A 26,757-nucleotide genomic window follows, 5' to 3' on the forward strand; every position below is an offset into this window, starting at 1 on the left:
GCTGGCAGGCACAGCTGGGGAGGATCAAAGCTGGCGAGGATCTGCGCACACAGGTGCTTCAGAAGGGAGAAGGTTGTTAATCTTACCTATATGTCAGGGACGCGTGGAGTGACCATATCTTCAGAAAACATTCTGGCTTTGGGACGAGCTGGTTCCAGGAATTTGGGGTTGAGCAGGGGAGGGGAGGTCGGTTAGGGGTCAGCCTTGAGAGCTAAGATGGAGGTGCAGGACTCAAAATGGAGTCTGTTGTGCCAAGACCGGACATTTTAGACTGTGCCCTATAGGGAAAAGGGATGTAACCATTTCTGTAACTGCTTCCTGTGGGTAGTGGGTAAAAAGCAAGGGGAGGGGCTTTTCAGGCAGAGTACTGACAGTTGCGGCCTAGCACAGGGTGGAGAGGTTGGTATTGCTGGTGAACTGCTATACGGGTAATTTCGCGGAGTCGACTTTGCCGGAGCTGGATGAGACAAGGAGCAATTAAGAGCAAAATTATAACTAAAATTATGGGTCCTAGTATGGGGGCTAGGAAGGAGTACAGAGAAGAGTTCCACCAGGAGGAAGATCCATCTGTTCTGAATCTGTTGTTTTGCAGCTCTCGGTTTAGCTTGTTGAGGATCTGGACTCTAGTTTCCACAATCCCCAGTTTATTGATATAATAACAGCCTTCCTCCTGGAGGAAGAGGCAGGTAAAGCACGGTGGTTCTGCAAGGCAACTTGGGCAACAGAGGTTATTTGTCTTTGCAGGGAGGCTAGAGACTTGGCAGAGGCATCGACTGCCAGCTGGAAGCATGCGGTAAACTTGTCTGCTGTGATGATAGTGTCCAAGGGCTCCGCCGCTGAGTCCTACTGCAATTGCTGCTGAGGCGAAGGAGATTCTCACTGCTATCGGGAGAAAAACTGCTCTTTTAGTTTGACGACTGTATACTTGGATGTATTTGTCCTGGAACTCAGCCGGAGTGTATATAGGGAGCTGCGGAACCAGAGTGATGGGTAGAGGTAGAACTGATGTTTATATGCATAGTGAGTGTATGGTTGCACCAAAAGAAAATTTTTTCTGGCCCTGTTAGTGGTTTGGAGGGGATTTGAGTGACATTACATGTCTGTGTCGATGGATTGGAGTAGCAAAAGGGCACTTGAGTGTTTTCCGGTTGGATGTACAGAGCGACGTTGGGGATGGTTATGGCTTTTGTGGTCTTTACGTTGGATGAAAATGACAGGGCAGGACCTGGTACTGCTACCAGAGGAGGGCGTTCTAGGGCCGCACACATGAAGCAGGTGGAGAGGTTGCCTAGTCCAGCAAAGTGGCGATGGCCAGTCCCTGCTGTAGCAGGGTGAGCCAGGAGAAGGGAGACTCAGAAGGTTTAGAAATTTAGTTAGTGAGTTGAAGGTCTTGGATCTGAATATTACGGTGGATGGTGGATTGGACCTGGAGTAGCAACCTCCATACATACAGTTTGGCGTCCAGAAATTTCTCTTGGCGAGTGGTGCACTAGGCTCCTGGAACCGGAGACGTCCACCGGCTATCCCAGGGGTCTGGGATTGTGAGAGTGTATTTAGATTGATGGTAGTAGAATCATCCCTGGGGACGAAGGGAAAGGTAATGTATCTGGCAGGAAGACCAAGGACACCCTACATTTTCCTGCATTCACTTTTTTGCACATTGGGTAGTTGCCTTCTGGTCATACAGGAAGCGTTTTAAAATCAGTGAAATTTAAGTATATGGGTGCTCTGCCCCCTGTGGGTGGGCAGTTAGCGGTGGCCAGCAAATAATCATAACACTTAGTGCAGGCGTAATTGGTATAGTTTTCAGTCAAGTAAAATCGCCAGGCAAAAGGGGAAATTATACTACGTTTAGCTGGCTGGCTTGGTGAGGTGAGTGAGGCAGAGAGACATAGGACCAGTAGACTGAGCAGACCACTGGGAGCCATGGTCAGAGTTTACTGCCATCTGGACTCGGGACAAATGTACCCAGGAATCTAGTCTAAGAACCTTGATTGCTGAGGGAGTGGTAAGGGACAGTGTAAGGGCCTTTCCACCGGGGTGCTAAGGGTTTGGGTGCAAGGGATTTAATTAACACAGCATCTCCAGGATGCACGGTTTTTGGTGATCAGCAGAGGTCAGAGAGGGTTCAGGGATGGCAGAGTTGGCGTGTTGTCTAAGAAGGTTGTGGAGCAAGCACAAGTATGGAAGGTAAAAAGCTAGCAGAGGGCAATCGGTTGCAGGAAGAGGCGAGAAAAGGAAAGGTTGTCTGTAGAGTATTTTGAAAGGACTGAGGCCGGACGGCTCCTGAGGGGCTGCGCCAAGGCGAGTATAAGAGCAAAGGGTAATAGTTGAGGCCAAGAAAGTTGCAGTTCTAGGGAGAGTTTGGTGAGCTGTTGTTTTATGAGACTGTTAGCTCGTTCAACCTTACCAGAAGACTGGGGGTGTAGGCTGCGTGGAGTTTCCAGCAGATGCCCAGTGAGGCGCAAACTGCCTGCTGCACCATAGATATGAAGTCTGGACCATTGTCCGAATGAATTGAAGCAGGCTGGCCAAAACGAGTAATGAAGTCTTGAAGAAGGTGAGTGGCGACTATGCTTGCACTCTCAGAGGAGGTGGGAAAGACTTTGATCCATCCTGAAAATGTGTTCACCATAGTGAGGAGATATTTAAACCGCTTATGCTTTGGCATGTGGGTAACGTTTATCTGCCAGTCCTGTCCCAGTAGGTGCCCTTACATCTGGTGGAGCTGTTTATGAGGGTGTTGAGCTTTCTGGCTATTGGAGAGGGCCCCGATGTTGCATTTTGCATGTACTGTGTTGATAGTACTCCATAGTCCAGTGGGGTGAAATATGGGGTTAGAAACGTGTAGAGAGCTTTTGGCCCGATGTGTGGAGAATTGTGAATATTGGTGATGATTGTTTCCTGTTGTAACTTTGGGAGAATGAGTAAGTTCTATTTGTGTACCCACCATTTTTGTTGAGGAAGAGAGCAATACTGGGTGTTTTCCTGTTCAGTGTAAGTTGGAGTGTAAGTGGGAGGTAAAAAGCATACTGAGCTAGGAGCGGGAAAGTTGTTGGGCTAAGTCAGTAACAGGATCTGCAGAGTGGGAGGGAAGGGGAAGTAGGGCCTGAGTGAGAGGGCGAAATGGAGAAGGTAGTCCGCTACCTGGAGCACAACCCTGGGCTCGGCGAGGGTTACCGGAGTCGAGGAGCCAGGGCCTCTTCAGTCCATGAACCCCAGCAGCTCCATACCTTGCAGCTATGTGTCTGGAGTTTCCAGGATCTCGGCACCTCGGCTTTGCAGAGCCGGTGGCAGAGCCAGGGTCGGGCAGTTCGACTTCCAGTGGCCTGGCTGTTTGCACTGCGGGCAGGGCTTGGTAGGAGGCTTGGGATTGGGGCAAACTTTTGCCCAGTGGCCGACCCGGCCACATTTGAAGCAGGCTCCTGGCGGTAGGTGCCGGCTCCCCTGGGGAGCGTGGCGATGGATGGGATTGCCTGCCGGCCTTAGGGCTGCTACCAGGGCTTGGGAATGGAGGCTAACCATCTGTTGGACCCTCACCTGGCAAGTGGCCTCAGCTGGCTCCTCCCAAGCGTTGAAAACTTTAAATGCCATTTTTACCAGATCCTGCATAGGGGTTTCAGGGCCCTCCTCAGCCTTCTTTAGCTTTTCTTTCTGATGTCAGGGGCTGACTGGAAGGTGAAGTGAGAGGCCAAAATAGAGGCCCCACTTTTTAGACCCTGGGTCTAAACGAGTGTACTTTGTGAGTGCCTCCTGGAGGCGGTTAAGAAAAAGAGCAGTAACTTCTCTCAGTTTGTCATAGTTGACAACCTTGTTGGAGACTGTTTCCAGACCTCTAATGAGGTACCTGAGCATGAGGTTTCTATAAGGAAGATCAGACGCCCGGCCGGGCTGGTAACTCCAACTGGGGTCCTCTATTGGGATGGCATGCGCCCCCAAGGGGACATTAGGGTCGATAGCGTGGTTTTTTTCTGTGTACGTTCCTCGGCAGTAAGGGTAGAAGCAAGGATCATTTGGATGCCATGCCAGGTTAAATCATACGTTTGGGAAATGTAGGTAAATTCTTTAATAAACTTAGAGGGCTCTGCTGAGAAAGAGCCCAGGCGGGTCTCTATCTGCGACAGGTCCTTTAAGGAAAAAGGGACGTGGACTTGAATGAGTCCCTATACACCTGCAACCTCTCTTAATGGACAAAGGGCAGCTGAAGGGTTGTGGGAGCGTGTATGAAAGGCAAGCGGTGAGGACAGGAGAGAGCGATGGGGTGGCGCAGCGGGCGGGGTAGACTGATAGAGCAGCGGAAGAGGCGCACTGAGGAGCTTGGCTGGATCTTCTGGGGTTTGAATGGCAGGTTCTTTCTGCTGAGGAGATAGAGCTAACCGTATTTGGCGGGTGGAACAATGGCTACAGAGGTCAGGGCGGGAACGCAAGTCCCAAAAAGCCTGCACATAGGGGACTTCAGAATCCTTACCAGTCCTCCTGCAGAAATTGTCCAGGTCCTGTAGAACGTTGAAATCAAAAATGCCCGTTGGAAGCCAATGTGCGTGGTTGTTAAGCTGGGACTGGGGCCAGGCAACTTGGGAGAGAAAAACAAGTATTTTCTTTCACAAGGTCTGAGTGAGAGGGAGAGACTCATCAGGGCAGCCATAGACTGATTTTGAACGTAGGCAAGCACCGTGCCTAAAGGTCCTGGAGATTTGGGTGGCTCTTAGGGGACCCCAAAAGAAGTGGGGAGCCACACACCTATCCCGGGTTTTTGGCACCAAAACACAAGGTCTATTTGGATGTGAAAACAGAATGAAAGACCCAATTAACGAAGTTTTAGAAGCAGGCTTTATTGAGAAGTTTGCGGGCGGGTTCAGCAACTCAGGATATTGAGCTATTGAAGCTGCGCCAGGGGAAAAAATCCTGGCGGCGTTTTTATGCCCACTGTTGGCAGGCACAGTTGGGGAGGATCATAGCTGGTGAGGTTCTGCACACACAGGTGCTTCAGAAGGGAGAAGGTCGTTAATCTTATCTATATGTCAAGGAAGGATGGAGTGACCATTATCTTCAGAAAACATTCTGGCTTTGGGACGAGCTGGTTCCAGGAATTTGGGGTTGAGCAGGGGAGGGGAGGTCGGTTAGGGTTCAGCCTTGAGAGCTAAGATGGAGGTGCAGGACTCAAAATGGAGTCTGTTGTGCCAAGACTGGGACACAGTGTTGTGCCGCGGCTCCGGCAAGCAGCAGGCCTGGGGGCGCCTGCGTCCACCCTGTTGGTTTGGGCAGGACTCTGGCTGGGTGGCCGGCTCCAGGCTGGCTTTCGGCTAGGCCGCAACCTGCGGCCTCCATTTTTTCAGCCACGTGACTCCACTCTCAGGCAGAATGGCACCACCTGTGTCTGTTGTAGCTACACTCCATTCCCAGACAGCAAACCGCCCAGACTTCCGGAAAGTTCAGCAGAACAAGTTTCATTTCCTGCGCAGGGACCAGACCATCAGCTCTCTTGAGGGGAGACTGAGCGGCCCCCCAGTCTAATTTTCCAAAGGTTTTTATACTTTTGCAATGTGCGGGTGTGCAAGCAGGCAGAGCTCAGAAGCGGGGTATTGTGGTTAGCCATTCTTAGTTGAACCAAAACTGCTCTGGTCCTTCTCGCAAGCCTTCTGAACATCCATTTCCTTCTGTACGTTCCCTTGGGCTACGTCTGCACAGCCTAACTCCCCAGTATCAGCTAGTTCATTGGCAGTTCATAGCTAGTTTATTTACCATTCATAATGGCTTCTGAAAGCTCAAAATGACTTCTCTTGTCAAGGCTATTTAAGCTTTGCCCAGAGCTGCTATATTCTCTCCTGTTCTTAGCCAAGTTCAAATCATTGAATCTTCGGTAGCCAGCCCAGTGTATGGTGGGCTCAGCACTAAGAGTTTTGTGGCTTGTACTTTCTGTGTAAGGAATGCCACTAGCTTATTGGTTATTACTGGGCCAAATGTGAGGCTTAGCAGGAGGAGGATTAGGGGCCGGCTAGGGCCGTTCATAGGGTAGTTAGCCAGGCTGACCAATTAAGTAGCTTTTCAAACCAATTGGTTCCTCCGTTTCTTTTCTTGACTCTTTGTTCTAATCCTTTCCTAACCAGGGCTCATCTATCTTTATTGATTCCCGAATGCTTTGCATAGAATTAGTTTCTCCCAATGCTGTGCACAGCATTCCTTGTTTCCAAAAGAGCAAGTCAAGCCCTCGGCGGGTTTGCAACACAACTGCCACAAGGGAGTCTAGGGATCTTTCTAAATGGGAGACAGGTTTTTTTTTAATCCCTGTAGATCTAAAGCAATTTGCTGACTAAGAATCTGATAGTTTAAGTTTCCTTGTATTAAAGCAACTGACCCGACTGCAGCTAATCCCATAATCCCAAGCCCTGTTACCAGTGGGACCAATACTGGGGCTCTTTGAACTCATCCAGAAATTCCAAAGTTATCCCTACACCTCCTTCACCAGAACACAGGTACACTTGAGGACTAACATGCACTAGCACACAAATACCCGGGTCTGCTACTAATACTGGGGAAAAGAGACAGGGTGTTCGTCCTGTGGAACAAGTAAAGCAAGTACTCATTGGAGCAGATAACAAATTAGGATCAACATTTGGTTCAATGGGAACAGCTTGAAGGCAAAAATCTCGATATCTTGATATATTAAAGGGATACTTAGATGAATAAAAACACAGTCCTTGCCCTTGCAAATCTTTTAAAGTGAGCTTAGACTTGAGTCCATACTAACATCACCTATAGACTGCTGCTTTGTGTAATCCTTTTTACTAACATTTCTAATTGGATTACACTCTGTACCAATAGTGCTATTTGTACCTGTGCCTACATAGTAAGGGGAAGCAGGGTTCAGACAAAGCCAACAATCAGCTGTGAGGTGAGGATCTGAGTTCATAAATTGGAATACAGCATCCCGAGAATCAAACACAGAACCTTGAGGTGGCTCCTGAATGAGAAGGGCCCTGTGAGTTGGACTGGCAGTGAACGGGAAAGTTACTGGAGAGTCTGGAGGGTGCGGCAAAGGAATCTTAATGACACCAGCTGTGGCTCTTCAGGATTTATCCCGAGGTTTGTGCCTTTGTACGGATGGCAGGTTGCCATATTTTACTTTGCTGGATAGAAAAGGTTTTCCCGGGATCTCTATCATTTACATAATGTTGAATTCCCCATGTTTTCCCAGGGAACCCAATAACGCTTGAATCCAATTCTTATTGGGTTACATTTGGAAACCATACACGCAGTGGGATCAAACCCTTCCAACGTGAGTCTCATTCTTGTAAAAATAATAGGGTCATCTTTAACAAGTTTCCACCCTGAAAATGATAGTTTCACAACCCCAAGCTGCACAATGATAATGTCCCTCCCCTTGGCAGTTAGGGAGTCCATGAGCCGGGCATATATAGACATGGTTTGTTTGGAGCCTTCTTTCTATAGAGGGTATTCCGCACCCATAGGACGGGATTCCAGTATAGGTCCCATTGTGCCCTTTGCCTTTAAAGGATCCAGAATGCCAATTCTTTCCTAGCAAATCAAACAAATCAAAATGAAAACAGGGGGTCATACCCAGTATAAGAGGTTACATATTCATTGCTGGAGGTTAGAATAGCAGTCCACAGATGTGTTTCTGCTTGGGGGAAACACTGGGTGCTGTCAGCAATACTCGGAGAAAAACAATTAAGTTCTGTAAAGCCTTAATTTTGAGGGATTTTCCGTCTTTCTGGGTGTCCATCTTTTCAGGATATGCTCAGGGAGGGCTTTTTTTTTTTTACTTATGACTGATGAATCCACGGCCCCCTCCCCACTATTTTAACAGCAGTTGGTGTTGTAAGTATCACTTGGTATGGGCCAGTCCCCCTAGGTTCTAAGGTGTCAGGTTGGTGTTTCTTTACCCATGTCCAGTTTCCTGGTTGCACGTTGTTGGCTGCCTGTTCCCTTTCCCTTGGTTAGGCCCAAAATGAAGGTGTCAGAGCATGATTTGTCTCTCACCTGTTGCACAGCCTGCAGGCACTCGATGAGGGAACGATTAGTGACTTCCATTATTTCTACTTCCTTCAATCTTGGGAGGATTTGGGGAAGGTCTGCCAAACATAAATTCAAATGGGGACATGCTTTTCCCATAGGGAGCGCATCAGACTTGAAGTAGGGCAAAAGGTAAAGTAAGGATCAACCCAGTTCTCGCCAGGTCCTAAATGCAACTTAACGAACAATTCCTTTAGGGTTCTGTTTATTTTTTTCTACTTGCCCTGAAGAGTTTCCAGTTAATATTTAGAAGCATTGCTAAGACTTTAGTAATTTGAGCAATAAATGTTGGGCCATTGTTGGACCCCAAGGTGGTGGGAAGGCCAAATCTAGGGACAATTTTAGTTACTAATAATTTACACACAGTGGCAGCAGTTTCCTTCTTTGTTGGGAAGGCTTCCACCCATCCAGAACAGGTGTCTACGAACACCAGCAAATATCGGTAGCCATACTTTCTAAGTTTGATATCCATGAAGTCCACCTCCAAGAATTCTCCAGGACTACTACCTCGAGCTCGTGGTTGGGGTTGCTCCTTTTCTTTCTGGGGTTGTTTACCCGAGCACAGTGCAATCAACGGTGGGTGACATCTGCCACCCAGTGTCCAAGCCTGGGTATGTAAAAGTGCCCGAGAAGCAACTGAGACAGTTTAGAGAGGATCCCAAATGCATACCTTCATGTAGTCCTTGAATCAGATCTCTCCCAGAGCTTCTGGCATGAATCTTCTTCCATCAGGATGGAGCAGCCACCCTGGATGCTCCCAGTCTTTTTGGCAGGCCAGCTCTTGGCTTATCTTTAGATCATTTTCTGAGTATGTAGGTTGTGGCTGTAACACTGGGGATGGCATGGTCACAGCCACTACCTTGGGGATTTGTGGCATAGTCCTGGCATTCGAGATCCACCGGTCCGGGGGACTGGTTAGGAGTGGTTCAACCATAGGTCCCCCTACCACAGCAATATCCTGTCCCAGTGTAAGCTTCCTAGCTTCTATGACTAGGATGGCCGTGGCAGCCTCAGCTCGCATGCAGCTCAGCCATCCTGCACCTACAGAGTCCAGTTTCTTTGAAAGATAGGCCACAGGTCTCTTCCATGGCCGCAAGTTCTCAGTTAGCACTTTTGCTGTGCGCTGGCCTCACATAGACAATTGGAAGGGCTTTACTATGTCTAGTAGGGCAAGAGAGGTTGCCCATATGAGCGACTTTTTAAAGGATTCAAACGCTTGTTGTTCTACTTCAGTCCATTTAAGTTCTTTTTCCTTTCCCCAGTACTTGCATATAGGGGTTTCGTTGTTTTTGCAAATCCCAAATTCCACAATGGACAGTACCCCACAGCTCCTAGAAACTCTTGCAACTGCCTCTTAGTCTCAGGGACTGGGATTTTGAGGATCGCCTCAGTGCGGCTGGGGGACAAGGTCCGTTTTCCCTCCTCCAGTTGGTAGCCTAGGTATACAGCTTTATGGACACACAGTTGAGCCTTTCTTGCAGATACCCTGTACCCCAATGGGCCAAGGACTATTATCAGGTCCTTGGTAGCCCGTTGGCATTCCTCCAGGGTTTCGGAGGCCAGGAGGAGGTCATCTGCATACTGGAGCAAGGTGGTTTGGGGGTGTTCCTCCTTGTGTCCCTGTAAGTCTTCACTGGGTTGATGTGCAGGGGACACGGGTATGGAGAACAAAGCATCCTTTAAGTCCAAAACAGTATAACAAATTCAGTTTGACGGGATAGTACTCAGGAGGGTCTCGGGGTTTGGCACATGGGGTGGCCCGTTTCTATCCTCTCATTTGCCTCTCTGAGATCCTGCACCGGTTGGAAGTCCTCAGTTCCCGGCTTCTGCATGGGCAGCAGGGGAGCATTCCATGTGGACTTGCAGAGGACCCAAATGCCTGTCCTCTTTAGTCTGCAAATGGGAACAGAAATACCCACTTTTGCTATCCAGGGAGTAGGGTTAGCTTGACACACCGGTGTAGCTGAGCTCAGAAGTTGTACGACCCCAGGCACCTGAAGTTCAGAAAGGTCTGGCAGGTTGTTCTCTGCCCAAACAAAAGGAATATCTTTTAGCGATTTATCAAGAAGTTCCTTTGAGCAGGTCTCTTCTGCTCCTTGATAAAACACATATCACTCTGACATTGGAGCGGTGAGCAAAACTTTTGGCTTTTCAAGTTCAAGGGTTAAGGTGGTTGTAGCAGATGAGAAAGTAATTATGGCTGCCATTTTTCATAATAAGTCACGATCAATTAGGGGAAAGGGGCATTGAGGCATTACCAGGAAGGAGAGTGTGTGTAACTAACTGTCTCTTGTGCTAAATCTGTTATTCTGGCCGTTGTCCATGGGTGTGCTTGGGTCTGCCCTGGGGCCCCTGTAATGAAAGCCTTTCCTTTTGACAAGGCACCTGTAGTCTTTTCTGAAACCAAGAAGGTGACCCCTTTGTCCACCTAGAAATTTACTGGCTGGCTCCCTACATGGAGAGTGAGCATGGGCTCTTTGGGGTCAAGTGAAACAGAGCCTGGACACCTTTATTCAGCTTCGAGCATTATTGTCTGTAGCTTCGATTTTTCTAGGCGAGGACTAGGCCCGTTCCCTCTAGTGGTGGCTCGTCTGCCTCTCCTGGGCTTTTCAAGGCACTGATTTTTCCAATGTCACTGTTTTGTATAGTAGGTACATGGATACTTCCTCAGGACTAGGCGAGTGAGAAGCGGGGTATTAGGGTTAGCCATTCTTAGTTGAACCAAAACTGCTCTGGTCGTTCTCGCAAGCCTTCTGAACACCCATTTCCTTCATGACATTCCCTTGGGCGACGTCTGCACAGCCTACCTCCCCAATATCAGCTAGTTCATTTACACTTCCTAGCTACTTTATTTTCTTTTCGTGGTGGCTTCTGTCAGCCCCAAATGGCTTCACTCTTGTCAAAGCTGTTTCAGCTTTTCCCAGAGATCCTACACAGTCGCCATTGTAGCCGAGAGGTAACAGGGTCTGTGACCATGGCCAAGATGGCACCCACCAGTCCAAACATGTGGAAGGGCGCTGCCTAGGGAGCTGGGTGAAGAGGCCTGGGAGTTAGCCCTGCCTGGTCCCGGGAGCCAAAAGTTTCCCTTATCCCCTCCATTCCCTTTGCCTTTCTCCTGGTTTTTCAAACAAGCTGCTCTAGCCCTATAACGCCAAGCACAAAATTGTCATAATTCTTAATGAAAACGTATCAGGTACCCAATTTATAGATGTGACAATTTGGTCACATTTCAAAAACACTGAAAATTTTATGCTTTTAAAATATATTTTGAATGCCATATATATTGATAACTATGAAAGTAAAGAATAAAAACCAAAAAAAAAATTCCTAAATTTAAAACTTGAGGCGTTATAGGGCTAGTGTTCTTCCAGATTTGGTTTGTTCCTTCTTACAGGCTGGTTTTCCGTGGCCCAGGCTTAGGCCAATGGCGTTCGGAAGCCTAGGCGGAGTCACTGTTACCTTTAGGCTTTCAGTGATGCTGCTTCAGGCACTTTTGGGGACAGCTCTTACTTAATACACAGCTCCTCTGCCATGATGTTCCAGCCAGAAATTCCAATTTCCCTTAAGGTTCCCTGAGCTGCCACGTGTCCCTTCCCTTCAGAGATTTGAGCATCAGCCCCGCCAGCAGGCGTCTTGGAGGGCCTTGGAGCCTTCCCAAGCAATGGTCCTCCTAGCCTGTTGTCCAGAAAAATGGTTGGACCTAAAGGTCGCCCTCGGCGACTAGTCCTTGACCCCTTCCCTTGGGCTGAGGCATGAGATTTAGGGCAACCCAGGGGTGCGCTCTCAAAGTGGGGGTTATTGACCTGGAGGCAGCAAGCTGTCAATCGCCTCCTTGTTTTGTGCTTTCTAGATGGGACTTAGCAGCTTGATGCTCAGGATTTGCCCCCTTGCATGAATCGTGTCCAATTGGGATAGAGTTGATACAGAGAGGCTGGGCAAACGAAAGCTGATAGATTCACTTTGCAACTCTATTTGGCCACAGTATCGTTTTGAGAAAGGAGAATGGTGGGCAGAGAATGGTACGCTTTCCCTTCCAACCGTGATTCACCGGGAACAGTTCGGTAGAGTGCCGGGAAAGTGGGGGGAGATGCCAGGACTTAGAGCATTTCTCCTCTCGAGGAGCAGTAGGAGACCTTCATCCCCAGTGCACCCAGGAACCCCTAAGGCAGGCGTCCTCAAACTGTGGTCCATGGGGCACATGTGGCGCCATGCCATTTATCCCACACTTGGGGTGTTTTTGCTGCCACTGCCTGTCCTGCTTAGCAGCCGACTCGTGCAGTGTGCATAGGAATTTGTCCATAGGTTTTTTGAAAACCATAGTCTGGCCCTCCAACGGTCGGAGAGACAATGAACTGGCCCCCTGTGTAAACAATTTGAGGACCCCTGCCCTAAGGGATCCTGGACTTCAGGTCACTATTGTCTCAGCCCTGAACCCTCCCTGAACATTCTACCCCTAGTAGAGGCACCAGGGGCATTTGGTCCCAGGGTAACTTACAAGCCTTTTACTCAAATGGAACCCGAGAAAATTAAAAATGACACAGGCAGTTACTCTACTTTTGATCCCTGTTGAATCCGCCTGTAGCATCCCAATATTACAATTTAACCCTATAACGCCGAGCATGACCTTTCCCTAACATTTAATGAAATGAATATAAATGTATATATATTGATAACTATGAATGTAATGAATCAAAACGAAATTTTTTTTGCCCAAAAATTTAAAAGTGAGGCGTTATAGGGTTAAAAAGAAAGATAGTTCTTATCAGAGGGGCCAATGCCTTAGGATCATAAGTGAAGCGGTGATCCCACTGCACCCAGTAGTGCCCAAACCCTGAACCCCCCTAGGGGAAATTGTGAATGCTTTTACCCCCGTGCCGGTACTTAGAATGAGCAAACACACACGCCTGATAATCCTAAGATTTTTACTTACTTCCTGTGATACTCACCTACTTTCAAGGGCACTCCCACCTCACAATCCTAGCCTTGTCTCAGTTAAACTGTTCACCCTTTTGTGCGTTTGTTGTTTTTCCCAGAAGTTCTCAAGTTACCAAAGCCCCTAATCCAAGTGTGCCAGCTCCAGGACCACCATCTCCTGGACCACTTCAACCTTATCCATCCTAGCGCTGAATGGACAACCCCTCCCAGCAGAGCAGGAAGGGTGTGGACCCAAAGCCCCACTTCGCCCGTTTTGCCAGCAGGAAGTAGCTAGAGATGTCGTCGCCCAGTACCCCAAAGATTTGGGTCCACATCTCTTCAGGGTGGAAATGTTAGGTAGCTAGCATAGGGACTGGGGTGTCCATTACACATGCTCAGAGGGCCCAGTTAGTGGCCCAGGAAGGAGTGGCACACTGTGCGTGCTCAGAGGTCCAGGTTTCCGGCCAGGAAGGGCAGGTCCACCTGGGTGGGCGCTGCACCTGCATCGACCCACCTAGGCCAAGTATATTCAATTCAGCCACTAGGATCGACCAGGGTTGCCCACCACACCTCCCTAACTCTCCTAAACCTCACTTGGATCACAAACCAGGCTTTGGCGTGAATTCTTTCTCACGCAGAACCAAGGCCCGAGGGATATCTGTCCCCAGAGAGATCTGACCAACCCAGGAAAGCTCTTTGGAGGCAGCAGGAGTGGACGTGAGTGGCTGGTGGATACTGTTCAGATGCATGGCTTTCTGCTTGGAAGGGTTTTTAGTCTCGGCTGACAGGATCAGAGGAGGTAGTATGTCTGGATCACATAGTATCCATGTCCACAAATGAGCTGCCCATTCCAAAGTCCTGACAGTGCTTTTGGAAAACACTGTGCTTTGGAATGTCACCCCTTGCAGAGGGCAGTGGGAGGGGCTGGGACCCAGGTATGCTGCCCCTTGCTCCCAGTTGCCGGTTTCTGGATCCTGATTATATCTCTCACAGGATCAGTTAGTGGGCTTGTTGTCTGCCTCAGGCTTTGTTCACCGAGGTCCTCCAGCTAGGTGGTGGTGTGTGTGCATGAGCAGAGGCTTCCTGCCAATCCCCCATGAGTTGAAGAGCTCCCCTGGTGTGGGCTCCGTGAAAGAGGTGCCCCAGACAGCAGGACTACCCAGGAGGGTGGGCCCTACAGGAACCGGAGGGCCATTCCCCCTGTGGAATGACCTCAGAGCCCCGCCTCTCTCACTGTCCAGCTGCCGGGGCTGTGGACCCTAAGCTTCATGCCTCACATAGGAATAGACACAGGGTGAGGCGACTGCAGCACCTGCTTTTGCTGGTCTAATCCAGCCTGAGATCATCCTAGCATCAGCCCTCTGCCAGGGTCTTTTTTTCCTCTCCTTTTATAGGGGCTCATACAACAATAACCACAATACGTGCAAACATCACTGATATAAGGCACATTTGTACATTCATTGCCCTCATTATTCTCAAAATATCTTCTCTCCACCCAAGCCCCTGGTCTCAGCTCCTCATTCCCCCCGCCCCCATTCTCACTACCCCTCCTCATAAATCCTTCATCATTTACTAATTATTATTTTGTCATATCTTGCACTGTCTGATGTCCCCCTTCACCCCCTTTTCTTTTGAGGTTTTATGTAGATCCTTGTCATCGGTTCCCTGCTGCCAGCCTACCCTCCCTCCACCCTCCCAGCATCCCCATTCATAACACTGGTCCTAAAGGGCTCATCCACCTTGAATTCCCTGTGTTTCTAGGTCCTATCTGTCCCAGTGTACATTCTCTGGTCTAGTCAGATTTGAAAGTTATAATTGGGATCTTGATAGTGAGGGGAGAGGAAGCATTGAGGAGCTAGAGGAAAGTTGTGTTTCACCGTTGCTGTCTAGTACCCTGTGTAGGCTTGTCTCTTCCCCAAGACCTTACTTAAGGGAATGTCCAGTGTACTGCAAATGGGCTTTGGCTCTCTACCCAGCATTCCCTGCTCATTCGCAATGAGATTTTTTTGTGCTGATGATGCCTGATCCCTTTGATACCTCGTGATCGCACAGGCTGGTATGCTTATTCCATGTGGGCTCTGTTGTTTCTGAGCTACATGGCCGCTTGCTTACCCTTCAGGCCTTTAAGACCTCAGACGCCATATCTTTTGATAGCAGGGCACCATCAGCTTTCTTGACCACATTTGCTTATGCAACCGCTTAGACTTCAGGGAACGTGTCGGGAAGGTGAGCATCATAGAATGCCAATGTAATAGAACAAGGTATTCTTGCAATGAGAGAGTCCTTGAGTGGAGGCCCAAAGGCCATCTGCTACCTTAATAGGACACCTATAAAGATATGGACATAGGTGTATTTCCCCATGCTCACAGATAAATATATTTACATCTGTGCGTGCCTTTCTTTAGACCTCTATAACTGGTCCGTGCTTCCTAGGTCGCTCTGCTATTCCCTTTCATTTCCCTCTTGTGCCCACTGCCATGCTCAGTCTTCATTTGGGTTTCAGTAAATCCTCTTGGTTCCTTCACCCTTGATCACGCCCTACCAGGATTCCTACATCGCCCTCACCATGGATTTGCATCCACTTGTTGTTCCCTTGTCTCTGGGTTTCTTGACATCACTCCCTTTCCCCCCAACTCCCTCTTTCCCGTGGCCCTCCCGCGAAGTGTTGGTCCCCTTTTTCTCTCCTGCAGATTGTGCATCCAGCATCTCTTTTTAGACATACAGTAGAGGTAATAACATGCACAAACAAAAGGCAGAGCGAAAGCAAGCACCAAAAGAAAGAAAACAGCCAAAATCCAATGACCATCAAAGAAAACACAACTCCTCAAGAAAGGAAAGCTTGTAGTTAGTTCACGGACTGCTTGTTGGCCCTTAGCAGTGTTTTCCAGTCCAGTCTGTGCGGGCACCAAGTCCTGCCCCCAAAGTCCTCCTTTGGCATTCCCTGGGGACCTTGTTGCTCCACTTCCTTGCTCTTCTGCTGCACGCCCTTAGTGCTATGCCTCGGTGTGGCGGGATCCGTTCCCGCACTGTCTCTCCAGTGTTGTCTATTCTAGGGCTGTGGGTCTTTGAGGGACGTCGTGTCTCATCTTGGGCTGGCCATGTGGTCTTCTGTGTGGACTGTCTTCTCTGAGTGGGAACATGATCCTCAAGGCAGGATCCCGGAGCCCACTGAGTGACTTTCTCTCCAGCAGCTTCTAGGTAGGCTCTGCCCCATGAGGGGCCGTGAGGTGCCTGTGTAAACCTGAGTCTGCTGGAGGTTAGAATAGCAGTCCACAGATGTGTTTGTGCTTGGGGGAAACAGTGGGTGCTGTCAGCAATACTCGGAGAAAAACAATCAAGTTCTGTAAAGCCTTAATTTTGAGGGATTTTCTGTCTTTCTGGGTGTCCATCTTTTCAGGATATGCTCAGGGTTGGGTTTTTTTTTTGTTTTTTTTACTTATGACTGATGAATCCACGGCCCCCTCCCCACTATTTTAACAGCAGTTGGTGTGTTGTAAGAATCACTTGGTATGGGCCAGTCCACCTGGGTTCTAAGGTGTCCGGTTGGTGCTTCTTTACCCATGTCCAGTTTCCTGGTTGCACGTTGTTGGCTGCCTGTTCCCTTTCCCTTGGTTAGGCCCAAAATGAAGGTGTCAGAGCAGATGATTTGTCTCTCACCTGTTGCACAGCCTGCAGGCACTCGATGAGGGAACGATTAGTGACTTCCATTATTTCTACTTCCTTCAATCTTGGGAGGATTTGGGGAAGGTCTGCCAAACATAAATTCAAATGGGGTCATGCTTTTCACATAGGGAGTGCATCGGACTTGAAGTAGGGCAAAAGGTAAAGTAAGGATCAACCCAGGTCTCGCCAGGTCCTAAATGCAACTTAACGAACAATTCCTTTAGGGTTCTGTTTATTTTTTCTACTTGCCCTGAAGAGCTTCCAGTTAATATTTAGAAGCATTGCTAAGACTTTAGTAATTTGAGCAATAAATGTTGGGCCATTGTTGGACCCCAAGGTGGTGGGAAGGCCAAATCTAGGGACAATTTTAGTTACTAATAATTTACACACAGTGGCAGCAGTTTCCTTCTTTGTTGGGAAGGCTTCCACCCATCCAGAACAGGTGTCTACGAACACCAGCAAATATCGGTAGCCATACTTTCTAAGTTTGATATCCATAAAGTCCACCTCCCAGAATTCTCCAGGACTACTACCTCGAGCTCGTGGTTGGGGTTGCTCCTTTTCTTTCTGGGGTTGTTTACCCGAGCACAGTGCAATCAACGGTGGGTGACATCTGCCACCCAGTGTCCAAGCCTGGGTATGTAAAAGTGCCCGAGAAGCAACTGAGACAGTTTAGAGAGGATCCCAAATGCATACCTTCATGTAGTCCTTGAATCAGATCTCTCCCAGAGCTTCTGGCATGAATCTTCTTCCATCAGGATGGAGCAGCCACCCTGGATGCTCCCAGTCTTTTTGGCAGGCCAGCTCTTGGCTTATCTTTAGATCATTTTCTGAGTATGTAGGTTGTGGCTGTAACACTGGGGATGGCATGGTCACAGCCACTACCTTGGGGATTTGTGGCATAGTCCTGGCATTCGAGATCCACCGGTCCGGGGGACTGGTTAGGAGTGGTTCAACCATAGGTCCCCCTACCACAGCAATATCCTGTCCCAGTGTAAGCTTCCTAGCTTCTATGACTAGGATGGCCGTGGCAGCCTCAGCTCGCATGCAGCTCAGCCATCCTGCACCTACAGAGTCCAGTTTCTTTGAAAGATAGGCCACAGGTCTCTTCCATGGCCGCAAGTTCTCAGTTAGCACTTCTTTTGCTGTGCCTCTGGCCTCACATAGACAATTGGAAGGGCTTTACTATGTCTAGTAGGGCAAGAGAGGTTGCCCATATGAGCGACTTTTTAAAGGATTCAAACGCTTGTTGTTCTACTTCAGTCCATTTAAGTTCTTTTTCCTTTCCCCAGTACTTGCATATAGGGGTTTCGTTGTTTTTGCAAATCCCAAATTCCACAATGGACAGTACCCCACAGCTCCTAGAAACTCTTGCAACTGCCTCTTAGTCTCAGGGACTGGGATTTTGAGGATCGCCTCAGTGCGGCTGGGGGACAAGGTCCGTTTTCCCTCCTCCAGTTGGTAGCCTAGGTATACAGCTTTATGGACACACAGTTGAGCCTTTCTTGCAGATACCCTGTACCCCAATGGGCCAAGGACTATTATCAGGTCCTTGGTAGCCCGTTGGCATTCCTCCAGGGTTTCGGAGGCCAGGAGGAGGTCATCTGCATACTGGAGCAAGGTGGTTTGGGGGTGTTCCTCCTTGTGTCCCTGTAAGTCTTCACTGGGTTGATGTGCAGGGGACACGGGTATGGAGAACAAAGCATCCTTTAAGTCCAAAACAGTATAACAAATTCAGTTTGACGGGATAGTACTCAGGAGGGTCTCGGGGTTTGGCACATGGGGTGGCCCGTTTCTATCCTCTCATTTGCCTCTCTGAGATCCTGCACCGGTTGGAAGTCCTCAGTTCCCGGCTTCTGCATGGGCAGCAGGGGAGCATTCCATGTGGACTTGCAGAGGACCCAAATGCCTGTCCTCTTTAGTCTGCAAATGGGAACAGAAATACCCACTTTTGCTATCCAGGGAGTAGGGTTAGCTTGACACACCGGTGTAGCTGAGCTCAGAAGTTGTACGACCCCAGGCACCTGAAGTTCAGAAAGGTCTGGCAGGTTGTTCTCTGCCCAAACAAAAGGAATATCTTTTAGCGATTTATCAAGAAGTTCCTTTGAGCAGGTCTCTTCTGCTCCTTGATAAAACACATATCACTCTGACATTGGAGCGGTGAGCAAAACTTTTGGCTTTTCAAGTTCAAGGGTTAAGGTGGTTGTAGCAGATGAGAAAGTAATTATGGCTGCCATTTTTCATAATAAGTCACGATCAATTAGGGGAAAGGGGCATTGAGGCATTACCAGGAAGGAGAGTGTGTGTAACTAACTGTCTCTTGTGCTAAATCTGTTATTCTGGCCGTTGTCCATGGGTGTGCTTGGGTCTGCCCTGGGGCCCCTGTAATGAAAGCCTTTCCTTTTGACAAGGCACCTGTAGTCTTTTCTGAAACCAAGAAGGTGACCCCTTTGTCCACCTAGAAATTTACTGGCTGGCTCCCTACATGGAGAGTGAGCATGGGCTCTTTGGGGTCAAGTGAAACAGAGCCTGGACACCTTTATTCAGCTTCGAGCATTATTGTCTGTAGCTTCGATTTTTCTAGGCGAGGACTAGGCCCGTTCCCTCTAGTGGTGGCTCGTCTGCCTCTCCTGGGCTTTTCAAGGCACTGATTTTTCCAATGTCACTGTTTTGTATAGTAGGTACATGGATACTTCCTCAGGACTAGGCGAGTGAGAAGCGGGGTATTAGGGTTAGCCATTCTTAGTTGAACCAAAACTGCTCTGGTCGTTCTCGCAAGCCTTCTGAACACCCATTTCCTTCATGACATTCCCTTGGGCGACGTCTGCACAGCCTACCTCCCCAATATCAGCTAGTTCATTTACACTTCCTAGCTACTTTATTTTCTTTTCATGGTGGCTTCTGTCAGCCCCAAATGGCTTCACTCTTGTCAAAGCTGTTTCAGCTTTTCCCAGAGATCCTACACAGTCGCCATTGTAGCCGAGAGGTAACAGGGTCTGTGACCATGGCCAAGATGGCACCCACCAGTCCAAACATGTGGAAGGGCGCTGCCTAGGGAGCTGGGTGAAGAGGCCTGGGAGTTAGCCCTGCCTGGTCCCGGGAGCCAAAAGTTTCCCTTATCCCCTCCATTCCCTTTGCCTTTCTCCTGGTTTTTCAAACAAGCTGCTCTAGCCCTATAACGCCAAGCACAAAATTGTCATAATTCTTAATGAAAACGTATCAGGTACCCAATTTATAGATGTGACAATTTGGTCACATTTCAAAAACACTGAAAATTTTATGCTTTTAAAATATATTTTGAATGCCATATATATTGATAACTATGAAAGTAAAGAATAAAAACCAAAAAAAAATTCCTAAATTTAAAACTTGAGGCGTTATAGGGCTAGTGTTCTTCCAGATTTGGTTTGTTCCTTCTTACAGGCTGGTTTTCCGTGGCCCAGGCTTAGGCCAATGGCGTTCGGAAGCCTAGGCGGAGTCACTGTTACCTTTAGGCTTTCAGTGATGCTGCTTCAGGCACTTTTGGGGACAGCTCTTACTTAATACACAGCTCCTCTGCCATGATGTTCCAGCCAGAAATTCCAATTTCCCTTAAGGTTCCCTGAGCTGCCACGTGTCCCTTCCCTTCAGAGATTTGAGCATCAGCCCCGCCAGCAGGCGTCTTGGAGGGCCTTGGAGCCTTCCCAAGCAATGGTCCTCCTAGCCTGTTGTCCAGAAAAATGGTTGGACCTAAAGGTCGCCCTCGGCGACTAGTCCTTGACCCCTTCCCTTGGGCTGAGGCATGAGATTTAGGGCAACCCAGGGGTGCGCTCTCAAAGTGGGGGTTATTGACCTGGAGGCAGCAAGCTGTCAATCGCCTCCTTGTTTTGTGCTTTCTAGATGGGACTTAGCAGCTTGATGCTCAGGATTTGCCCCCTTGCATGAATCGTGTCCAATTGGGATAGAGTTGATACAGAGAGGCTGGGCAAACGAAAGCTGATAGATTCACTTTGCAACTCTATTTGGCCACAGTATCGTTTTGAGAAAGGAGAATGGTGGGCAGAGAATGGTACGCTTTCCCTTCCAACCGTGATTCACCGGGAACAGTTCGGTAGAGTGCCGGGAAAGTGGGGGGAGATGCCAGGACTTAGAGCATTTCTCCTCTCGAGGAGCAGTAGGAGACCTTCATCCCCAGTGCACCCAGGAACCCCTAAGGCAGGCGTCCTCAAACTGTGGTCCATGGGGCACATGTGGCGCCATGCCATTTATCCCACACTTGGGGTGTTTTTGCTGCCACTGCCTGTCCTGCTTAGCAGCCGACTCGTGCAGTGTGCATAGGAATTTGTCCATAGGTTTTTTGAAAACCATAGTCTGGCCCTCCAACGGTCGGAGAGACAATGAACTGGCCCCCTGTGTAAACAATTTGAGGACCCCTGCCCTAAGGGATCCTGGACTTCAGGTCACTATTGTCTCAGCCCTGAACCCTCCCTGAACATTCTACCCCTAGTAGAGGCACCAGGGGCATTTGGTCCCAGGGTAACTTACAAGCCTTTTACTCAAATGGAACCCGAGAAAATTAAAAATGACACAGGCAGTTACTCTACTTTTGATCCCTGTTGAATCCGCCTGTAGCATCCCAATATTACAATTTAACCCTATAACGCCGAGCATGACCTTTCCCTAACATTTAATGAAATGAATATAAATGTATATATATTGATAACTATGAATGTAATGAATCAAAACGAAATTTTTTTTGCCCAAAAATTTAAAAGTGAGGCGTTATAGGGTTAAAAAGAAAGATAGTTCTTATCAGAGGGGCCAATGCCTTAGGATCATAAGTGAAGCGGTGATCCCACTGCACCCAGTAGTGCCCAAACCCTGAACCCCCCTAGGGGAAATTGTGAATGCTTTTACCCCCGTGCCGGTACTTAGAATGAGCAAACACACACGCCTGATAATCCTAAGATTTTTACTTACTTCCTGTGATACTCACCTACTTTCAAGGGCACTCCCACCTCACAATCCTAGCCTTGTCTCAGTTAAACTGTTCACCCTTTTGTGCGTTTGTTGGTTTTTCCAGAAGTTCTCAAGTTACCAAAGCCCCTAATCCAAGTGTGCCAGCTCCAGGACCACCATCTCCTGGACCACTTCAACCTTATCCATCCTAGCGCTGAATGGACAACCCCTCCCAGCAGAGCAGGAAGGGTGTGGACCCAAAGCCCCACTTCGCCCGTTTTGCCAGCAGGAAGTAGCTAGAGATGTCGTCGCCCAGTACCCCAAAGATTTGGGTCCACATCTCTTCAGGGTGGAAATGTTAGGTAGCTAGCATAGGGACTGGGGTGTCCATTACACATGCTCAGAGGGCCCAGTTAGTGGCCCAGGAAGGAGTGGCACACTGTGCGTGCTCAGAGGTCCAGGTTTCCGGCCAGGAAGGGCAGGTCCACCTGGGTGGGCGCTGCACCTGCATCGACCCACCTAGGCCAAGTATATTCAATTCAGCCACTAGGATCGACCAGGGTTGCCCACCACACCTCCCTAACTCTCCTAAACCTCACTTGGATCACAAACCAGGCTTTGGCGTGAATTCTTTCTCACGCAGAACCAAGGCCCGAGGGATATCTGTCCCCAGAGAGATCTGACCAACCCAGGAAAGCTCTTTGGAGGCAGCAGGAGTGGACGTGAGTGGCTGGTGGATACTGTTCAGATGCATGGCTTTCTGCTTGGAAGGGTTTTTAGTCTCGGCTGACAGGATCAGAGGAGGTAGTATGTCTGGATCACATAGTATCCATGTCCACAAATGAGCTGCCCATTCCAAAGTCCTGACAGTGCTTTTGGAAAACACTGTGCTTTGGAATGTCACCCCTTGCAGAGGGCAGTGGGAGGGGCTGGGACCCAGGTATGCTGCCCCTTGCTCCCAGTTGCCGGTTTCTGGATCCTGATTATATCTCTCACAGGATCAGTTAGTGGGCTTGTTGTCTGCCTCAGGCTTTGTTCACCGAGGTCCTCCAGCTAGGTGGTGGTGTGTGTGCATGAGCAGAGGCTTCCTGCCAATCCCCCATGAGTTGAAGAGCTCCCCTGGTGTGGGCTCCGTGAAAGAGGTGCCCCAGACAGCAGGACTACCCAGGAGGGTGGGCCCTACAGGAACCGGAGGGCCATTCCCCCTGTGGAATGACCTCAGAGCCCTGCCTCTCTCACTGTCCAGCTGCCGGGGCTGTGGACCCTAAGCTTCATGCCTCACATAGGAATAGACACAGGGTGAGGCGACTGCAGCACCTGCTTTTGCTGGTCTAATCCAGCCTGAGATCATCCTAGCATCAGCCCTCTGCCAGGGTCTTTTTTTCCTCTCCTTTTATAGGGGCTCATACAACAATAACCACAATACGTGCAAACATCACTGATATAAGGCACATTTGTACATTCATTGCCCTCATTATTCTCAAAATATCTTCTCTCCACCCAAGCCCCTGGCCTCAGCTCCTCATTCCCCCCGCCCCCATTCTCACTACCCCTCCTCATAAATCCTTCATCATTTACTAATTATTATTTTGTCATATCTTGCACTGTCTGATGTCCCCCTTCACCCCCTTTTCTTTTGAGGTTTTATGTAGATCCTTGTCATCGGTTCCCTGCTGCCAGCCTACCCTCCCTCCACCCTCCCAGCATCCCCATTCATAACACTGGTCCTAAAGGGCTCATCCACCTTGAATTCCCTGTGTTTCTAGGTCCTATCTGTCCCAGTGTACATTCTCTGGTCTAGTCAGATTTGAAAGTTATAATTGGGATCTTGATAGTGAGGGGAGAGGAAGCATTGAGGAGCTAGAGGAAAGTTGTGTTTCACCGTTGCTGTCTAGTACCCTGTGTAGGCTTGTCTCTTCCCCAAGACCTTACTTAAGGGAATGTCCAGTGTACTGCAAATGGGCTTTGGCTCTCTACCCAGCATTCCCTGCTCATTCGCAATGAGATTTTTTTGTGCTGATGATGCCTGATCCCTTTGATACCTCGTGATCGCACAGGCTGGTATGCTTATTCCATGTGGGCTCTGTTGTTTCTGAGCTACATGGCCGCTTGCTTACCCTTCAGGCCTTTAAGACCTCAGATGCCATATCTTTTGATAGCAGGGCACCATCAGCTTTCTTGACCACATTTGCTTATGCAACCGCTTAGACTTCAGGGAACGTGTCGGGAAGGTGAGCATCATAGAATGCCAATGTAATAGAACAAGGTATTCTTGCAATGAGAGAGTCCTTGAGTGGAGGCCCAAAGGCCATCTGCTACCTTAATAGGACACCTATAAAGATATGGACATAGGTGTATTTCCCCATGCTCACAGATAAATATATTTACATCTGTGCGTGCCTTTCTTTAGACCTCTATAACTGGTCCGTGCTTCCTAGGTCGCTCTGCTATTCCCTTTCATTTCCCTCTTGTGCCCACTGCCATGCTCAGTTTTCATTTGGGTTTTAGTAAATCCTCTTGGTTCCTTCACCCTTGATCACACCCTACCAGGATTCCTACATCGCCCTCACCACGGATTTGCATCCACTTGTTGTTCCCTTGTCTCTGGGTTTCTTGACATCACTCCCTTTCCCCCCAACTCCCTCTTTCCCGTGGCCCTCCCGCGAAGTGTTGGTCCCCTTTTTTTCTCCTGAAGATTGTGCATCCAGCATCTCTTTTTAGACATACAGTAGAGGTAATAACATGCACAAACAAAAGACAGAGCGAAAGCAAGCACCAAAAGAAAGAAAACAGCCAAAATCCAATGACCATCAAAGAAAACACAACTCCTCAAGAAAGGAAAGCTTGTAGTTAGTTCACGGACTGTTTGTTGGCCCTTAGCAGTGTTTTCCAGTCCAGTCTGTGCGGGCACCAAGTCCTGCCCCCAAAGTCCTCCTTTGGCATTCCCTGGGGACCTTGTTGCTCCACTTCCTTGCTCTTCTGCTGCACGCCCTTAGTGCTATGCCTCGGTGTGGCGGGATCCGTTCCCGCACTGTCTCTCCAGTGTTGTCTATTCTAGGGCTGTGGGTCTTTGAGGGACGTCGTGTCTCATCTTGGGCTGGCCATGTGGTCTTCTGTGTGGACTGTCTTCTCTGAGTGGGAACATCATCCTCAAGCCTGATGGGCCAGGATGTGCTCCACTCTCCCCTCCTCCCCCTTCGTCTTCTCCGTATTCTCCATCAGATATGTCCCGCTCCCAGAGCTGCAGATTCAGTGCCATCCTATGAAAAAACATATTTGGGCGTGGGAGGGGGGAATGGGGGGGGAAGATCTGCTCAGATCTTTCGAGGGTCCAGGAGAGGGTGACTGCTCAGCTGGGCACAGGCATATGGGGCTCTGAGCTCTGGCTCCAGACACTGGTTGGGAATGTGGCTTTGTTTTTAACCAGTTGTGTTCCTGTGGGTCAGTACCTGTGTCTTTTTGAGTGAGTTTTCTCATCTGGAAAGTAAAGGTATTCCAGGGTCTAGTGTCCCATGTCACTAAGTGATCGAGAGGGGTTAACCCGAACCTGATTCAAACCATGTGGACATGTCAGGCGCATTCTAGATCCTGGGTGGCGATTCAGAGTCCAGGACAATGATAATATCCAAGAGGTGATATAGGTGGCTTCGTATTGAAACGGGAAGCCCACGGTGGAGGTTTTGCCCTTCCGCTGATGGCCACTTCAACTCCTGCTAAAAGAGTTTCACTGGCTCAACAGCCGAGCCGGGAGCCAGTGCCATGAAAACCATGTGGCTAACTGGGACATAGGGCAGAGAGACATTTTTTACCTTGATGGCTTGGGAAGCCCCCCAATCTCCATGCAAACCTTCTGGTGTGAGTACTTTGGAAGCAATCATAGGCTGACAGTAATTCCAATCTTTCCTTTGACAATGTGTCCGTTCTCTTTTTTGAACCTGAGAAGATGGCCCCTGTGTCCTCCAAGACATTTCCTGGCTGGCCCCCAACTTGGACAGTTAGCACGGGATCCTGGGGGCCAGTGAAACAGAGTCCTGAGACATTCCTTCAGCTTCCTCAAGCGTTATTGTCTCTCACTTGGGTTTTTCTAGGCGAGGACGAGGCCTGTCCTCTCTAGTGGAGGTTTGTCCGTCTCTCCTGGAGTTTTCAATGCAATGTTTTTTCCAATGTCTGTCTCTTCTGTAGTAGGCACCTGGATCCTTCCTTCCTCAGGGCTTTGTGGTGCCACAGGTCAGTCTCTCCGTGAGTGAGCCATGATCTCTTTTTCTGAGTCTCTGTTGTGTCTCATGGCAATTCCTAGTATTTTAGCTATTTCTTTGTCTCTGTCGTGGTAGGGTCATCTGTGTTGTGATACACCCAATAAGACACTTCTACCAAATCACGAAGATTGTTCCCTTCAAATGCTTCCCATTTCTTTTTCATGTCTGAGGCGGGCTGAGTAATAAAGGCAATACTTATTTCCCTCTTGTTCTCGGGGGCCTCTGGGTCCTTGGGGGTACAAAGAACGCAGGATTCCATCAGCCACTCTAAAAAGGCAGGCAGGCAGGCAGGCAGACAGACATTCGTTTGTAGGCGCCTGAAAATTCTCACTGACCTTAGATAAATGCATAGGTTTCCTAGTTGTCCCACGGAGGCCCTGCAAGAGAGACTGGTGATACCTAGCTAAGCCCTCGGGGCATTACTGGGAGTTTGGGTCCCACATTATTCGTGGAGTGGTAAAAAGAGTTTCTCTCCACTGGGGAGTGCCCGCTGGCTGACCATCAGTTCTATTGACTGCTTTCTGGGCCTCTCTCTGGAAGGGCTCCCATTCCTCTGCTGTGAACAGCACCTGCAGAAGTGGCTGGCACTTGTCTGAGGTGGGCTGATGCATGTGGAAAAGCTAGTCTAGCAAAGAAATCAGACCTTGTGGTTTCTCAGACAGGGGGTTTTGTTTATTCCAATTATGCAATCCTGGGGAAAAAAATGGGACATAGACCCAAAGAGGGACTCTTGGGGTTTCCCCAGGTGTTTGGGCTGCTTGCCTTAAGCAGAGAATGCTGCTGACCAGTGATCCTTCTGGGGGGTGGAGTGGACATGCCAGCCCTAGTGCACGTGTTGGGGGGTGACTTTAAAATAGGTGGTATTTCTCTTCCTTTTGCCCCCATGAACTGATAGGCAGGCAGCGGTCACATTAGGTCTTAAGCCAGCTCTCCCGATCCTGAGTCGTCCTGC

This window comes from Tenrec ecaudatus, chromosome 18 (assembly GCF_050624435.1).
Source record: "Tenrec ecaudatus isolate mTenEca1 chromosome 18, mTenEca1.hap1, whole genome shotgun sequence".
In the NCBI taxonomy this organism is placed as follows: Eukaryota; Metazoa; Chordata; class Mammalia; order Afrosoricida; family Tenrecidae; genus Tenrec; species Tenrec ecaudatus.